This window comes from Spea bombifrons, chromosome 11 (assembly GCF_027358695.1).
Source record: "Spea bombifrons isolate aSpeBom1 chromosome 11, aSpeBom1.2.pri, whole genome shotgun sequence".
Lineage (NCBI taxonomy): Eukaryota > Metazoa > Chordata > Amphibia > Anura > Pelobatidae > Spea > Spea bombifrons.
Genome location: NC_071097.1, coordinates 15,777,456 through 15,794,711, shown reverse-complemented (window position 1 = coordinate 15,794,711; position 17,256 = coordinate 15,777,456). Strand labels below are relative to the sequence as shown.

At 43.9% G+C, this 17,256-nt stretch overlaps 1 protein-coding gene and 2 long non-coding RNA genes across 3 annotated transcripts in view; 1 reads left to right on the top strand and 2 right to left on the bottom strand.

Moving 5' to 3' along the window:
- The first annotated feature begins 4,443 nt into the window (after nt 1–4,443).
- Nucleotides 4,444–5,342, top strand: LOC128469504 (uncharacterized). Its single transcript, XR_008345945.1, has 2 exons — nt 4,444–4,611; nt 5,288–5,342. It is a non-coding gene; the product is annotated as an uncharacterized LOC128469504 (long non-coding RNA).
- Nucleotides 5,343–5,874: 532 nt separating this feature from the next.
- On the bottom strand, nt 5,875–12,302 carry LOC128468602 (uncharacterized). The gene is made up of 2 exons (XR_008345876.1): nt 12,141–12,302; nt 5,875–6,654 (listed from the first exon to the last, which is right to left on the bottom strand). It is a non-coding gene; the product is annotated as an uncharacterized LOC128468602 (long non-coding RNA).
- Nucleotides 12,303–13,660: 1,358 nt separating this feature from the next.
- Nucleotides 13,661–17,256, bottom strand: part of TMEM134 (transmembrane protein 134) — a 38,893-nt gene continuing 35,297 nt past the window's right edge. Inside the window, exon 9 of the mRNA XM_053449851.1 lies at nt 13,661–13,670. The gene's annotated coding sequence lies outside the window, so the exon portion shown is untranslated. The remainder of the gene's footprint in view (nt 13,671–17,256) is intronic.

The window sequence follows — 17,256 nt, the reverse complement described above, 5'->3', positions numbered from 1 at the left end:
AGTAGGCATGGATCAGTATCTGCCAAGGTGTAGAACTTTTTTTTTCTGTAGGTTGATTGGGCTGACTGTAGCTTAATGCAATCCACTGGATTTGCCCACACCACACAAAAATATAAACTTCTTTTAATTTGATAAAAGTTTAGATTGCATTGCACCTCTCCAATATTTTCACCCATGAGCTTGAAATCTACATTCTATAACAAATTATGTAATTTAATGCTCCACCATGGCTATGGTCACCACTACTATGATGTCAGGGTGGTGAAAGTCAAATGGGACAATGATTTATGAAATCCTGGGAAAATACAAATGGTAAAATTATAGTGCACACGATTACATCCTATGTATTGTCATTTCCAGTTAAGCAATCTACTTAGATTTTCGTACCAGTCAGATTGATTTCCATACCAACCTTGGTGGCACATACGTGACGTGAGGCTCCTCCTTCATAGGTAGACAGGACCCTTTACAGGCCCTAGGTTGGGTCTAGTTATTTGGCTAAACCTTCTAGGTTGAGGGTAATCTGGACCTGAAAGCCCATGGTAGGACTGGTCCCGTCTGCCAGACAGGAGAGAAGGCACTGGGGTAAGCCCATATACTCGGTCCTTTTGTTTGTTTGTTTATAAATATATATAAGTTATAAACAAAAGGAGCGAGTATATGGGCTTACCCCAGTGCCTTCTCTCCGTTGTGGGGACTTTTCCTGGGAAACGGTTTTTGGAGTTCTAAACATTGTATCCCCAAGGAGTCTTACCAGTTTCGATTGCTAGCGGGAAATCCAGCCGGTATGGTATTTAAGGCTCTTTATTCCCTCATTGTGTGTGCACTGTGCAGGTTTGCTAAGATGTCTACTCCTGATGTTCCTGACAAACAGCCTGAGGAGGAGGGGCATAAGAAGGCTTCAGCCAAAACGAAACCTCCATTGTGTCCATAATGCTACTAAGAAGTTATGTTCTGGCTCTCTCAAGGCTATTGCAAAGGTTGAGTCTCCTAGAGAGAAGGAGGACTTCATGGTATGGCTAAGATCTGAGTTGTAGGCTACCTTCCTACAGCTGTGTGCCCAACAGCCTTCTAGATCTGAACTCCTGGGTGTCTCTCGCAGAGCATCGTCCTTCCCTTCAGAACCAATGGTTTTGGAATGTTCCCATCTACTATCTTGGTACTCAGATTCAGCACTAGAATTACCTGAGTCGGGAAAAGTATCTTAAGAGAAAGGGGAGGTTTTGGACTGTTCCAAGAATGAGAATAACTCTTTTTAATTGCAGCAGTCAGATCTACCATGGACATTCCCCAGGAACAGAAACTTTTTCAGGGCCTCTCTAGGCAGGGTTCCATTTTTCCTGTTCACAAAGCTAACATAATTAAAGAAGAGTGGGGACATTTGGATCGTAAGTTCTGCCTGAAAGATCTTGCCTTTCCCTGTTGAGCATCTGCAGTTATCTGAAGTTCCCAAGGTGGAGAGTGATATGGCTTTGTAGTTGAAGGGCAGACACGGCATCAAAATCTTGTCTGCTTAAGCTACCCTTTCCTGGAAAAATGCTCTTTGGCGCAGAGCTTGAGGCCCTACTTGAAAAGATCCCAGGGGACAAGCATTAAATGCCCCAAAAGAGACCAGTGACAAAGGGGTGTTTTATCCCTTTTGTCAGACCACAGAGTTCCAGCAGAGACAGGGGAACAGAGAAGATTCGACAGGGCAAATGGCTGGCACCCTAGGAGAGCCAGAGACCAAGTTGCTTGGGGCAGCGCTGTCAGAAGCAGAGGGAGAGGAGACAAATTTCTCTTCCCCAAACCCTCTCCATGATGTCAGGCGATGGGAGACTGACTACGGGCGTTCAGGGAATGGTGGGCGGCCTTTACACAAGACGTATGGGCAAACAATGTTGCAGCCAAAGGATTTTCCCCCAAATTCAGAGAACGGCCTACAGACAGATTTGTGATCTCCCACTTGCCTGCAGATCCAGAACAGAGGAAGATCTTGTTGTTTTTTTCCAGAGATGGTGTGTTAGTTCCAGGAGGGGGTATGACTCCAATATTTGCTATCCTCAAAGCCTCGGGGAGAGGATATTCCGACTCATTGTGGATTTAAGGTTTCTGAATTTCCACCTGCAGAGGCAGCATTTTCGTGGACTCCTCTGGCCAGATCTTTTACTGGGCAGGCAGTTCAGAGTTAGCCGGACAACAGGGCTGTAGTGGCCTACATGGTTCATCATGGAGGAACCAGGAGTCAAGCCCTTCTACAAGTGTTTTTTATTGGACAGAGAGACAGCAGGTCTCCCTTTCAGCTGTTTTAAATCAGAGGAGCTGTGAACTACTTCATGCGTCATCAGCAGTTAATGCCAGGGAAATGGCAATGGCAGCTTCCTGGGCGGAGAGATGCCTATCCAAGCCAGAAGAGCAGCGACCTGCTAGACACTATTGTCACGGAGTTGAATAGTACGACTGACTACCTCCGCTGACTTGTGCTCCCGTAGTCTGGGACAACGCACTCTTTCCTCGGTTTCCCTGTCACTAGCTGAGACTCGGTATAGGGTATAAACAAAATGAAGACTACTTTATTTATTTTTCACACACATGGCTGGATATAGCCAGCAAAGCACACATTAACATAAATAAAGGTATTGGGATACAATGGGTACACAACCGCCCCCTTAATCTGCCTCCCAGAGACAAAAGGGTCAGTAAAGGGATTACCTTACCTCCCCTATCTATTACTGGCCAAAATCAGTTCCAGGGATGGCTTGACCAGGATCAATGTCTGTAGTGGTGGAACTGGGTGGGGGGAGACTGATACAACATATTAGTGCACCGTGGACTGGGGGAGAAGAGTCTTACAATAAAGCCAGGGCCCATAGTCGGTAGGGAGGAGACTGGCTCTTGGGCTTCTCCAGTGGGCCCCATTGATGGAGGGTTCCGTCCCAACTATTGATTGGACAAGCTAGCCGTTAAGGACTTATCATTTCGTCGAGAGGTGTTGATCTTAGCCACTACTGCCTTCTCATGAGGATTGCCCACCCGTTTATTCTTCATTACATTTCACGTATGTGCCACCAAGGTTGGCAGAGAAACATTTCCCTGGTATTACATTTCCCTGGTATCACCTTGGTGGCACAGTTCTCCCCTTGTGTATATATTAATACATTGATTTGGTTTATTTAGTGTACCTGGGGTCTGATGGAGGGGCTATTTATACCTTTCTTGCCTACCTAGGAAGGAGGAGTCTCTCATGTAGCTGCCACTAAGGTAATAGCAGGATTCTCAGTAAGTTCTCCGTAGAGTTCTCAGTAAGTACAATATATGTTTGAAGGTATTGCGTTTGTGCGCAACAGAGAGCACAGATGTCCGTGGAATTTCTTTTCTCTGTAAGAGTTTCCATTATGGTGACTTTGGAACATCAAATACTTCATAGTTACAGTTTGATACACCTTGTGGTATTGGTACATGTATAACATAATACAATTTTTTTTTATGAATCATTTTTTACTGTATCGTGAAGACTCAGAAAACACACGGTTCTTTTTTAGTACTGCTTGTGCTCTTGGATTGCGTTCAGTTTTTAGACTGTTTGCATTTGATGTCCCTCTCACAGTTATGAGTGGTGTTTCACTTAGAAATTCCCCTTGTTTAGTTTAAGAGCCTAAATGATAGGGCAGCACTACAAAAAATTTATGTTGGCAAGAATATTTATTTCACAAAATGTAAACTGTATGTCAACTGTAAAAACTAGAATCTGAAAAAATGAATTAACTTATAAATAAATAACATTTACTGAACAGATATGGTACAGCATAACTCCCATTACTATATACTGTACTATATACGGTAAGCCAGCCTTTGAAGTGGTAGGCCTCTGCCACCACTGCCCCTGAAGCAGCCTGCCTGAGTCACCGCTGCCCTAAAGCAGCCTGGTTGTGCCACCTGTGCCCCTGAAACCGCCTGCCAGTGCCAACTCTTCCCCTGAAGAAGCCTGCTAGTGCCACATCTGCCCCTGATGCAACCTGCCTGTGCCACCTCGACCCCTCTAAACAGCCTGACTGTCCTATTTCTGCCCCTAAACACTTACTTCATTAATTCATTCATTCATTCATTCACACTCCCGCACCCCCTTACCTCTCTTGCAGATATCACTGGTCCGGCGGATCATCACTGGTGCTGCTCAGACGACTATGCGCGCCAATGGCGGCCTAACACGGGCCTGCAGCTCACGGCTATGGCCCGTGTTAGGCGACTGTCGCGGCACACCCCTGATGAGTGGCACCCGGGGCGGACTGCCCCACCTCGCCCCTCTTTACATACTCTACTGACTGTATGACAAACGATAAGAAAACTTCTTAATACCGCAATATGCAGGCAACATCTATAGTAGCCAATAGTATTTTAGTGTTTTTGTTCATTTACTTTTCTGATAAAGGCTAATACTAAAAATCTCCTAAAACAAAAAGGTTGGTGTGTATTCGCTAATGGAAACGTTAACAGTAGAGTTTGCTGGAGTGTTGTGGTTCTAACTCCTTGGATTCATTATACATTATGAAGAACAACTCTGTGAACGCCTACTGTAGGAAGAGCTTGACTGGCCCTGTATAATGAGTAGTTAAGTTAGGTGCTATTTCGTAGGTCTCCTGACATAATTAAATTATGTTATGCAGGGTCAGCTTTTTTTCTTGCTGTAGAAACTTACCAGTGTTGACCTACAAAGGGGTTGAAACTCAAACTCCCATGCAAACTATCCTGCCAAGTCTCACTTAAGCGCATTTGTACTCATTTACAAAATGGCAAGTCATATAAGTGTTTATATATAAAGTATGTTTCTATACAAATACATCTATATAAAAAAATAAAGAAAATCTCCATCTCCAGTTTTTAAATGAATTAAAAAAAAAAAAAAAAATATGCGGTTTGTCCCCCTCCACAGACCCACTTACACAGACACTCCTAGACACACAGCCAGACACACTTACACACAGACACACACTTACATGGCGACAACCTTACAAAAAGAGAGATAACCTCACATACAGATTTATTTTTATTTAAAGAATAAAAAAACTTTATGCTGTTTGTCCCCCTCCACAGACACACTTACACAGATATATATATTTTTTTTTTTTTACAAATAATTGTACAGTTTATACAAAAATACAGGTTTACTGACCTTCTACTTCTTCCGCTTTGGGGCTTTTTCGTCTTGAACTCCTTCCTTTGGTAGCTGCAGACTGCAGTTTTCTATGTATACAGGATGTCAGTGACACGACATCTGGCGCTCCAGCAGTCTGAGTGCAAGGGGGCGGAGCTTTCACCCCTCACGCTGCTCTCATCACAAGGCACCCGTCGCCAGCCCCGGGGCCCGGCTTGCCATAATAAATTTAAAAAAAAAATCTTATAGTAGCTCCATCAGCATGCAGCGGCCGTTTAGTTTAGATTTAGGGCAGCCTGGGGGGCAAAAGGTGTGTATTTTTGGTTCACCTCTGCAATTTTGTCAGTTTAAAAGGTTTGTGCTTCCATGGCATGGGGGTCTCTAATGGTCGTATACATACAGGGGAGGACTGGCATGGGGGAGGGGTGCAGGTAAAGCCAAGTGGCCCCATCTGTCCCTTAACTCACGAATGCGCGCTGCCACACATATCTACACACGCTATCATTCTGATACAAATGTACACACACACACACATGCTTACACACACACTTACTCTTGGTAACATACACTCCCTCTCACACACTGCTCACTCACACTTACACCTACAAATGCATGCTCACACATACCTTCACGTACGCATTCATGCTAAAATACACATGAATGCTCACACACTTACAGTTACACTTGGCGAAGGTAGGGAGACATTGACAAAGAGCGTGAGAATCAGTGATGATAGGTTAAAATTAATTTTTAAAAGTACTCATTTAATCCAAAAGGAAAGTGCAGGAAAATAAATTTACTGTCTGAAAATGAATGGCCCAATAAGAAAAATTTGTTTTTAGTCTATGATTATAAAACATGGAAGGTAGAGAGTGATTAATATAAGCAAATTTGCATCTTACATGCTGACTTTTCAGTTGTTTGACATTTACACATTTACATTAGCTTTTGGAGGTACATTTATGTTGCTATGCTATTGAGTAGTTCCTGCAAAATGATGCTGCCTGGCAGGTGTAGCTGAAGAAAAATGTGTCCATCTTTAAAAAATAAGCTGCTATAACATATCCAATCCTAAAACATGCAGACTTGTTAATATATCACTTTTATTACAATGAGAATATAAAATGTAATATTGCCCTGCAGAGATGCACTCATAGTGCAGTAATATCAGAGCCTTCATCTCGCAGCTGACATTCTTCTTTATTTTCCACCTCTTGACCTTTCCCTTCAGAAATGCTCTTTTCATCTCCTTCGTCATTACAGTGTCTCCTCACATCTTGTATCACAACTTGGATCATCATCCTTGCCCTGCTCCACAACTTCTGTGGGTGGTAGCCTTCTCCACCTTCCATGTTGATCAGTCTCTTCCATGCCAGGATAAGGGTGAGACTGAGAAAAATGAGTAGGAGAATAAGGAACACCACAGTCAAAGTGCTGCCATGCTCGTTTTTTGCGGGAGCTTGTGCTTGGACGATCGTCACCAGCAGCAGGAGATGGAGCAGCAGGTTTCCAAAGGACAACATCTGGGGAAGATAGAGATCATGTATAATATCACAGCAGTGTCACTGCGGTGACAAAAAATGCAATATTCACAGGGCATGATTATTGTTCTGTGCTAACTGTAGAGCAATCACCAGGAACACTGGATAGGTTTCCATAGTTATTACTCATATTTAGAATATTACCACAGAACTATTCTTTATAAATACCACTACCTAGTATTTTTATAAGTATATAATCATATTTTTTATAATGTTTTTGTACTACGTGTCTTATAAAAATAGTGCAATCAACCATTTTTCTGGGGACTACAATATTCCTTTGCCTTGTTTTGGTTATTTATTATCTTTTTGTTTTCACGTGTTTTTATATGCATTGTACTGCTGTGGGGTAATCCGAGAATTGTTCTTACTCATTCTCATTGGTTCAATATAATTGCCATCATTCCTGTGCTTATAGGGAATGCCTACATTCATGACAGGTTTTGTTGACACTGTCAATAACATGCATAAGCTGGTGACATTTGAATAAAAACTGCAGATGAACTGTGGTTTTCGGTTATGTATTTCTTATTATGGTTACGGATGGAAGCTCGTGTTTAATGTTTTTTGCCACCTCCTCTTTTTCTTATTATTAACTATACTCTTGTGTAATAATATCAATTGCCTGTATTATGTGAATGTAAAGCTTGAAGGAAATGTTTGTGGTTAAATGGACACTTTTATGTACAAATTGACTGTGTGAAACAAGTCCCAACCATATAAGAGATATCAGTATGGACCTTTACCTCTAAAAAAAAAAAATAATTGCATATTGCATTTATTGCCTCACTTGTAGTAAACCTACCTACTTTTTCTAATTCCTCCATCTGAATGTGCCAGTAGTATCAGCTTCCATCTTCAGTTAAGGTTTCCCACCTGCCATTCAGGTACACTTTCTTTTATGGGTTCTTTTATTTCTATATTGCAATGCATTGACGGAGGTACAGCATGACTCCTATCATTATATAGTGAGCCAGACACAGAAAGTGGTACAGCATGACTCCTATCAGTATATAGTGACCCAGACACTAAATACTGAGCCAACATAACTCCCATTATCATACTCTTGTAAGAAATATGGACAGAATGAGAAATAAATATATTAAAATTGTAAGGGGTTTCACTCTAGTTAATCTAGATTCAATTCCTTTTGATATGCAAAACCATTTTCCCAGATAATGGATGGCCACATTCACGTCTGACTGGTGAGAAGGAAGGTCTACATCCTGGGACCAGAACTAAGGACCAGGTATGGGTGGATTGCTTTCTGACATACTTGAGTACGTGGGAAACTACAGAGCAGAGGATGTGGTGCTGACTCTTTATGTCTAAAAACCTTGCCCAAAATGAACATAGAGTGTTCTTTTCTAGGGGAGACTCTAAGGAGATCTCCTAGGAAGGAAAAGACCTACTGGGACTACAGCGTACAGACCTGACCTTGGGTTGCTGGTTTGTGTGTGGTGTGCTGTGCTGTGTTGTGCTATGTATAATAAGAAAATCATATTATCCTGTTTATGTGATGTTTATTTTGCTGAACACAGTTTAAGGTGTTTACATAGTTTATTCCATTGCTGTTGTGATACTATAGTAATATCATTGTATCTTTTAGTAAGAGATTGTTTTGTTAGCATTTCATTGTGTTTAAACTCTCACACTGTCACCCCTGCTCTCTCACTCTCTCTTTCTCAATGTTTTCCCTACCTTCTCTGCTGACCACTTCAGCGCCCTGTCTCCTTTCCTGCAGCTCAACTTCTTCTCTTGCCTCTTCTATCTTTTGTCTTAATGCACTTTTACAGCACAGAGGATGCACATGTGGTGTGTGAACACTCCACCCTTATTGGGAAGTGCCCCAGAAGGCATGCTCAATGTAGCTGATTCCAAAGAGAAGTGGATGAAAAAAAGGGAGAAGAAGAAGCAGAGCCAAGGTAAAGGAGACAGGGACGTGGAAGTGGTCTGCGGAGAAGGTAGGGTGACTCATTCCTGGACATTGCATTGTCCCTCAAAGAAGGTGCCTAGGACCCGGGTGACCTAGTCACCCTGTCTTCAGTGAAATACATTAACCTAGAGAATTATCATGTAAGCCAATAGTTTGCAACTCCAGGCCTCAAGGACTGCCCACACCCCTGTTTTGTGTATCTTTGTCTCAAATGTTATATTATTGTTCTATTGATATACCCATGCTCATATCCTAGAACTGTGGCTCTTGAGGCCTGAAAACCCTCAGTAAGTTGAGTGATTATTTCAAGCAGCATGTTCACTTATTGTATTATTTTAGTATTAGTTTTGTGTGCTTTCTTGGTGTTACAGTATCATGCAAGGGAGCTGAAGTCTGCCGTGAGAGGAAACTTGTACACTGCAGGAAGTGAGGGCTGGTACATACAAAATGGTGTCTGAAGGGGTTTATTGCCCTTGCTTTTGTGGGTTACAGCTTCCATGACCCCCACTTTGGCTGAGGGTCATGTTAGCTGTAGTTCCAAAGAACGCTAGTTTCCTTTTTATTTACTTTAACACGTTTATAAATAAATATATGTATTTGTGTTCTATTTCTAAAATGCATTTTTAGAGGGCATCGACAGGGAGCGTATGCACCTTATATTTTTATCCATGTATGTTAGCAGGGATCAGTGATGTTTGTTTTCTGACTTTTTTTAAAGATGCAGTGGAACAATGGAAATATGTTGTGGAGTATTAGTTACACTGCAATGGCCAATCTCTTCATCTCACAGTTTGGGTCTTGCAAATACAAAAAATTTGCATGCAAATACTGTTAAGTGTTTATTAGGGCAGTGTTACATGTAATCCATCATGTTAGAGTCAGCTAATACTAGCTTCTGCTGACAGGAGAGAGGTCAGATTGTTAAATATTTTAAAAAATATATTTAATGTCCTGCTTTGCCAAATTATAACTGACATCCAATTAATGTAAATATATATAATGTGCTTGTGTGTGTTTGGTACTCCACTAAGTGCCAATATTCACAACTGCCATTAAAGGTTTACCAATGGATAGATAATCGCTGCAATCAGAGTCTGATCTCAATCTTACATCGGTTGGGATCTGTCATCTGTCATCTACTTTGCTGCATTCATTCCAGTCTAACTGCATCATTGCTGGTTGCACAGCCTTGTTTTGTGAGGCACTACTTATGTCCCGCTTTACAACTGTGGATGATGGTTTTTTAGATAATACATATAGTGAATGCTTATATTTTACACAGACATGCACGAATACAGATGTTAATCTGTACATTGTAAACCACATCCTGAAAAGTAGTGGGTAGAGCTTCCGGCAGTGAGTTTATATAGGTATATCAGGCAAACTATTCAAGTTTTAGAAAAGATGTCTGAAAAGTTCTGTAGTGAGTAAGTGTTGCAGCAGTGGTTCACTTAACCATTTTGCCATGTCTCTCTTTCTAAGTTGGTGCACCGATATAAGATATGTATATTTTATATAATGACAATTAGGGCTTTCTTTTTGAGTTATATCTAATATATGCTATTATGTTCTTACCCACATTTTCCATAGTTTTACATAACATAAGTGATTCAAAATACCCTATATGGATAAAGTATTGAGACACCTGACCATTACACCAACCGGGACTTTGATAACATTGCATTCTAAATACATAGACATTAGTATGAAATTGGTCCCCCCTTTGCAGCTATAACAGCCACACGATTTTGAAGTGTGTCTGTGGGAATTTTGCCTATATAGAGAATCTTGAGGGGTCGGGCACTGATGTTGGAAGAGAAGGCCTGGTTTGCAATCTCCATTCCAGTTCATCCCAAAGGTGTCCGATGGGGTCAGGGATCTGTGTAGGCCAGTCAAGTTCTTCCACACCAAACTTATCCAACCATGTCTTTATGGACCTTGCTTTGTGCACAGGGGCACAGTCATGTTGGAATAGAAAAGGGCCTTCCCGAAACTGTTCCCACAAAGTGTGAGGCATAGCATTGTCCAAAATGTTTTAGTATGTCCCCTTAAGCTTTGGGAAAACCCTTTTCTATTACAACTTGTAGAATAGGGATACAAATTGACTGGAAGCCCTTGGGAACATCTATGCTTCCTCACCCCAGCCCATTGGTTTGAGCAGGGATAAAGTGCTTGAAAAACACTTTAGATGCAAGGACTGTGTCCTGTGCTTTTCACCATCCATTTGTTCTTTGAGTTGGAAAATAAACGCCCTACCATATAACAAGACTAAGTAGGTGCTAAGAGCCACCCAGTGATCTAAAGGCTTCCAAAGAAGAAGTGTTAAAATATCTATGTAATTTATTTTTTGGTGGAAAATATTGAGTTCCTAAGTCTTTTACCTAAATATTCATAATCTAATTAATTCCAAAGTGCTTGTGGTGGAGGACGGGATAAATGCTCCCAAGAGATTTTAATTTCTATTTAACACAAATTACTGCTCCCTGTGTGAAGGGGAGGCATTAGTTGAGGTCCATGTCCCCATTTTTTAAATTAACTTTAACCTCTCATCAATATGGAAGGGGGTTGGGGTATAGATTTATTTTATTATCTCCGGTTCTACCACACACAGGGTAATCATATAATTTTTCATTTTTAACTTTTCTCCATCTACAATTTCAAACTGCTTTTAATAAGTTGCACGTGCAAGTCACGAGCAACCTGTGGGTTGATGAATTTAGAAATTGCTTGCCATTTTTGCAACTGGCAACATGACTTCATTGTAATACTCCATTATTAAGAGTATGGAAGTTAAGAGTGTTGTTTTTTCAATCCAGATGCAAGTTGCTGCTGCAAACACACATTTCACAGCTTAGTGAACAGACCTCTCATGGTATTGATTGATATGTACAACACATGGGTAATAAGCAAAAAATCAAATTGGCACCAAGCTAAATTTGTTATCTGGCTCATCATTGGCGCATCCATATGCCATAAAAGAGGCACAAAATGGATTTGATCATAATGTAAATACCACCCAAAGCCCTCCTTACTCTAGACACTATGGGAGTTATACGAGGGGATGCAATTAAAACTCGCAAAAAAGTGGGCCAAAATTTGTAAATAGGTCAGCACTGGGGGCATCTGGCCTTTTAACAAAGCAGCCCAAACACTTTTTAGGAAACAACACAGTAAGTCATGTGTAACACACACATTCACATTCAAGGAGCAATATAGTAAAAGAGAAAACCTGGTATAAATACCTAGTTCTTCTAGACACCCAGAGAGTTTTAAGTAGGATTTCAAAGTAAAACGCACAAAAAGCATTCAGGTTCAAGCCAAAAATCTTCAAATTAGAGCCACCTTGCCATAACCCCTTCCAATTGCCCCTAAAGATGTCTTAAATATTGCTTCAAATGTAGCTTTAGAAAACAAGGAAATGAAAGGACAAATACAATATTTGCTAATGAAACAATTTAACTCAATGAGTGTAATCATTAGCAACAGCTTGCTTTAAAAGAGAGAAACATTTTGATGGAATGGTGTCACTGACCGGTAAGCATGCAGAAACTTCTTTCCAGAAACGTTTTGTTCTGTCGTATTTTCCTTATCTACCGCTGTGCCTTCACTGTTGTTCATTAATTATGTTCATTGACTTCCTGTGGGTTTTTATAAGGGGCCGCACCCGAGTGGGCTGGAGAGAAGAGAGTCTGCCGCGGTTTCCTAAGCTACATTTAGCGTGAGTATGAAGAAACCTACGCCACAAACACCGACAATCAGGTGTACACAGAAAGGGAGTCATGTGAAACATGGGGCGCAGAAACAGAAGAACATCAATATACAGTAAACAAAACGGTCGAAATTAAAATAGCAAAAGCAAATAAAACAGAAAAGATAATTGGTATGATTATACTTGATTCAGTTTAGATTTAGGTTACTTGAAAAGTTTTGTTTGGAGACTTATATGTAAAGCTTTACTGCTTCCTTTTATAGCACACAGATAGCCGGCATACAATGGCAAATCAGCTAAAATATCTGAGGGCACTGATGTCCTTACTAATGGGCATTGATATATGACATCATGTCTTGTTAATATTTTCCCTAGTGTGTTTTCTGAAAAGGTCAATTTTTTTTGCCACGGCTTCAAGTCAATAAGTACAAATGGGGTCTTAAAATTGATGAATGATGATGTGGGTTTTCAAAACGAAGTAGTAATTTGCCCAGTTGGGTCAGTGCTAATACTGATAATAACAGCTGTGAACAAATGATTACTGATCTCATCTTCAAGTTGATACACTACAAAGATGTCATTAATATATATCTGACATTTTCTTTAGAGACCATAAAGGAGTGCTTCCACCAACCTCGGAAAAGATTGTATAATGGGCACATCTATCTATTGTTAGGAAATCTTTGGATTAAAGATAAAAAAATTCTGAGCGAGTATGAATTCCAATGAGTCGCCAGCAGTCCAGTCGCTTACAACTTGCAAGGGGTGATCCTCTTCTTCCCAGGAGGTCATGTGTTCGGTCACCTCCTGTAACTGTGAGTTTCACGTGGTACATGCTTAATTGTTTTTAGGGTACTATTTAATGCCTTAATGACGAGATTTCCCACCATTGCTTTTTTTTGGCATTTTTACTATATTTTGTTCAATCGTGATTCACCTTTTTTATGTTTAGTGTACCCATACAATTTGTATTTTTTTTTTTTTACAATTGATAAGGCTTCCTTTTTTTTACTATTTTCATATGTATAGTTCCAAAGATGGCACAAACATCCTGTTTGGGGGCAAGGGTGACACAGACAACCTGTTTGGGGGGAACTGACAAGCTGTTTGGGGCAAAATGGCCCAGTCAAGCTGTTTAAAACAAAGATGGCAGAGGCAAGCTTTTTGGGGCAAATGTGACACAGGCAGGTTGCTTGGGGCACTGGTTTGTAGCAAAGATGGCACAGACAATCTGGGGGCACTGAAAAGCTGTTTGGGGACAATGATGGCCCAGGTAAGCTCTCTGGATAAAGATGGCACAGACAATCTGGGGGCACTGAAAAGCTGTTTGGGGACAATGATGGCCCAGGTAAGCTCTCTGGATAAAGATGGCACAGGCAGTCTGGGCACACTGACACGCCGTTTGAAGACAATGAAGGCAAAAGCTGTATGAGTGGAAAAGATGGCACATGCATGCTGTTTGGGGACAAAGATGGCAGATGCAAGCTTTTGGGGTGTCACGTTTCACCATGCGCTAGCTGGACTTATCCAAAACCTTGCCATTCATTTTCATGTTTCCAGCCACTAGTGGCCGCCCTTGCCACTCAGGCCAATTACCAGGTCCAGCTGCAGTTGCTTACCTAATCAGGTCAGCCTTTATAGCCTGCCCAGCCCTGCAGTCTGGGCCTTGACTGTATTGTTTGAGGACTACCTGTTTGGTTCCTGATTTGTTCCAGTACCTTGCCTTGTTCCAGTACCTTGCCTTGTTCCAGTACCTTGCCTTGTTCCAGTACCTTGCCTTGTTCCAGTACCTTGCCTTGTTCCAGTACCTTGCCGTGTTCCAGTACCTTGCCGTGCTCCAGTACCTTGCCGTGCTCCAGTACCTTGCCGTGCTCCAGTACCTTGCCGTGCTCCAGTACCTTGCCGTGCTCCAGTACCTTGCCGTGCTCCAGTACCTTGCCGTGCTCCAGTACCTTGCCGTGCTCCAGTACCTTGCCGTGCTCCAGTACCTTGCCTTGCTCCAGTACCTTGCCTTGCTCCAGTACCTTGCCTTGCTCCAGTACCTTGCCTTGCTCCAGTACCTTGCCTTGCTCCAGTACCTTGCCTTGCTCCAGTACCTTGCCTTGCTCCAGTACCTTGCCTTGCTCCAGTACCTTGCCTTGCTCCAGTACCTTGCCTTGCTCCAGTACCTGCCTTGTTCCTGAGTTGCGGCCTGCGCCCCACTAAGTGGACTCCCAAGAAGAGTACCCTGCAAGTGGGCAACCTGCCGTGTGCCCTGCAAGTGGGCAATCTGCCGTGTTCCTGAGTTGCGGCCAGCGCCCCACTAAGAGGACTCCCAAGTCGAGTACCCTGCAAGTGGGCTTCCTGCCGTGTGCCCTGCAAGTGGGCAACCTGCCGTGTGCCCTGGAAGAGGGCTTCTAGCCGTGCCGTGTGCCCTGGAAGAGGGCTTCTAGTCGTGTGCCCCGCAAGAGGGCTTCTAGCCGTGCCGTGTGCCCTGGAAGAGGGCTTCTAGTCGTGTGCCCTGCAAGAGGGCTTCTAGTCGTGCCGTGTGCCCCGCAAGTGGGCTTATCTGCCGTGTGCCCCGCAAGAGGGCTTATCTGCCGTGTGCCCCGCAAGAGGGCTTATCTGCCGTGTGCCCCGCAAGAGGGCTTATCTGCCGTGTGCCCCGCAAGAGGGCTTATCTGCCGTGTGCCCCGCAAGAGGGCTTATCTGCCGTGTGCCCCGCAAGAGGGCTTATCTGCCGTGTGCCCCGCAAGAGGGCTTATCTGCCGTGTGCCCCGCAAGAGGGCTTCCTGCCAAGTAACTTCCATTGCATATCTATTGTTGTACCATCGCATTCAATACAACTCTTAATCCAGATCTGTTGTCTGTGGTTTATTCCTGCGCCTGTCTGTAACCCCAGACCATAATGCATCGTGGGGTACAGACAGAGCCCCTCGTATCCCCTGCACCTGGGCTCCTTATCAACCTGTGTTCTCAGCTCGTGACAGAATGTCAAGGCCAATACAAGGAGTTCGCGGGGATACCTGCAGTACTGGAATTGTTGGCAGAATGTGTACTCCACCTATGCAAGTCAGTAAGGACTGTGGTAGAAGCTGAGTGCGTGGACACAAAAACCAAGACCCAGACACCAAGAAAGAAGGCTGCTAAGAGCTTTAAGCGAGAGCCGCTCACCAAAAAAGAAAAACAGAGAAGACAAGAGGACGACTTATGTTTTTACTGCGGAGAGACTGGCCACAGGATAACGTATTGTCCGCACAAACCAGTCAAACCGTCCTCAACCCACCTGGAGAAACCCCATGCCCCGGAACCTGCATATGATGCCAGCAACGTCGCAAAGCAGGAGCATACCCTGTCGCATCCACAGACAGGTGATGCAGGGGTTAACCAGTCCTCGGCACCTGTGACTCCTACGCCCTTCATTGGGATGTCAGATGACCTCCAGACCTTGTCAGACGCCCCCGAGTGGTCTGATATGGACAGTGCGTCATCTGAGACAGATGTAACAGACACATCCATGGATATCAACCCCCCAGCTGTTTGTGCGGTAAGGAACACCACTCCTACCACTCACAGGAGTAGGAATAGGACACTCCAAACCGCACGACACTCCCTATGGGTTCCTAGCGACGTCCTTGCGTCAGATGGAAATATTGTACATGGTAAAGGGCTTCAACAGTATGAACGACTCATCCGTGACCAAAGGTCCAGTAAGCGTTCCTCCATCCCTCCTGCAACCCAGCCCTGTCTTGGCACTATTCAACACAGATCGGAAGAGATCCGTGCACAGGGCGAGTACCTAACCCCTGACGAATTCAGGAGTATATGCAGGACAACAGAACCACTGCCATCAGATCTCGTAGTGACTTCCAATGGAAACGTGATATGTCGTGCAGGTCTGGAAGGGTTTGAGAAAGCACTACGTGCGAGAAAGAAGTCTCACCGCAGATGGTGAGACCACCGCGCCACAGGTCCGTAAGCATCCGGAGGCTGCTCCTTGCGGTGGGGGTATGTCACGTTTCACCATGCGCTAGCTGGACTTATCCAAAACCTTGCCATTCATTTTCATGTTTCCAGCCACTAGTGGCCGCCCTTGCCACTCAGGCCAATTACCAGGTCCAGCTGCAGTTGCTTACCTAATCAGGTCAGCCTTTATAGCCTGCCCAGCCCTGCAGTCTGGGCCTTGACTGTATTGTTTGAGGACTACCTGTTTGGTTCCTGATTTGTTCCAGTACCTTGCCTTGTTCCAGTACCTTGCCTTGTTCCAGTACCTTGCCTTGTTCCAGTACCTTGCCTTGTTCCAGTACCTTGCCTTGTTCCAGTACCTTGCCTTGTTCCAGTACCTTGCCTTGTTCCAGTACCTTGCCGTGTTCCAGTACCTTGCCGTGCTCCAGTACCTTGCCGTGCTCCAGTACCTTGCCGTGCTCCAGTACCTTGCCGTGCTCCAGTACCTTGCCGTGCTCCAGTACCTTGCCGTGCTCCAGTACCTTGCCGTGCTCCAGTACCTTGCCGTGCTCCAGTACCTTGCCGTGCTCCAGTACCTTGCCTTGCTCCAGTACCTTGCCTTGCTCCAGTACCTTGCCGTGCTCCAGTACCTTGCCGTGCTCCAGTACCTTGCCTTGCTCCAGTACCTTGCCTTGCTCCAGTACCTTGCCTTGCTCCAGTACCTTGCCTTGCTCCAGTACCTTGCCTTGCTCCAGTACCTTGCCTTGCTCCAGTACCTTGCCTTGCTCCAGTACCTTGCCTTGCTCCAGTACCTTGCCTTGCTCCAGTACCTTGCCTTGCTCCAGTACCTGCCTTGTTCCTGAGTTGCGGCCTGCGCCCCACTAAGTGGACTCCCAAGAAGAGTACCCTGCAAGTGGGCAACCTGCCGTGTGCCCTGCAAGTGGGCAATCTGCCGTGTTCCTGAGTTGCGGCCAGCGCCCCACTAAGAGGACTCCCAAGTCGAGTACCCTGCAAG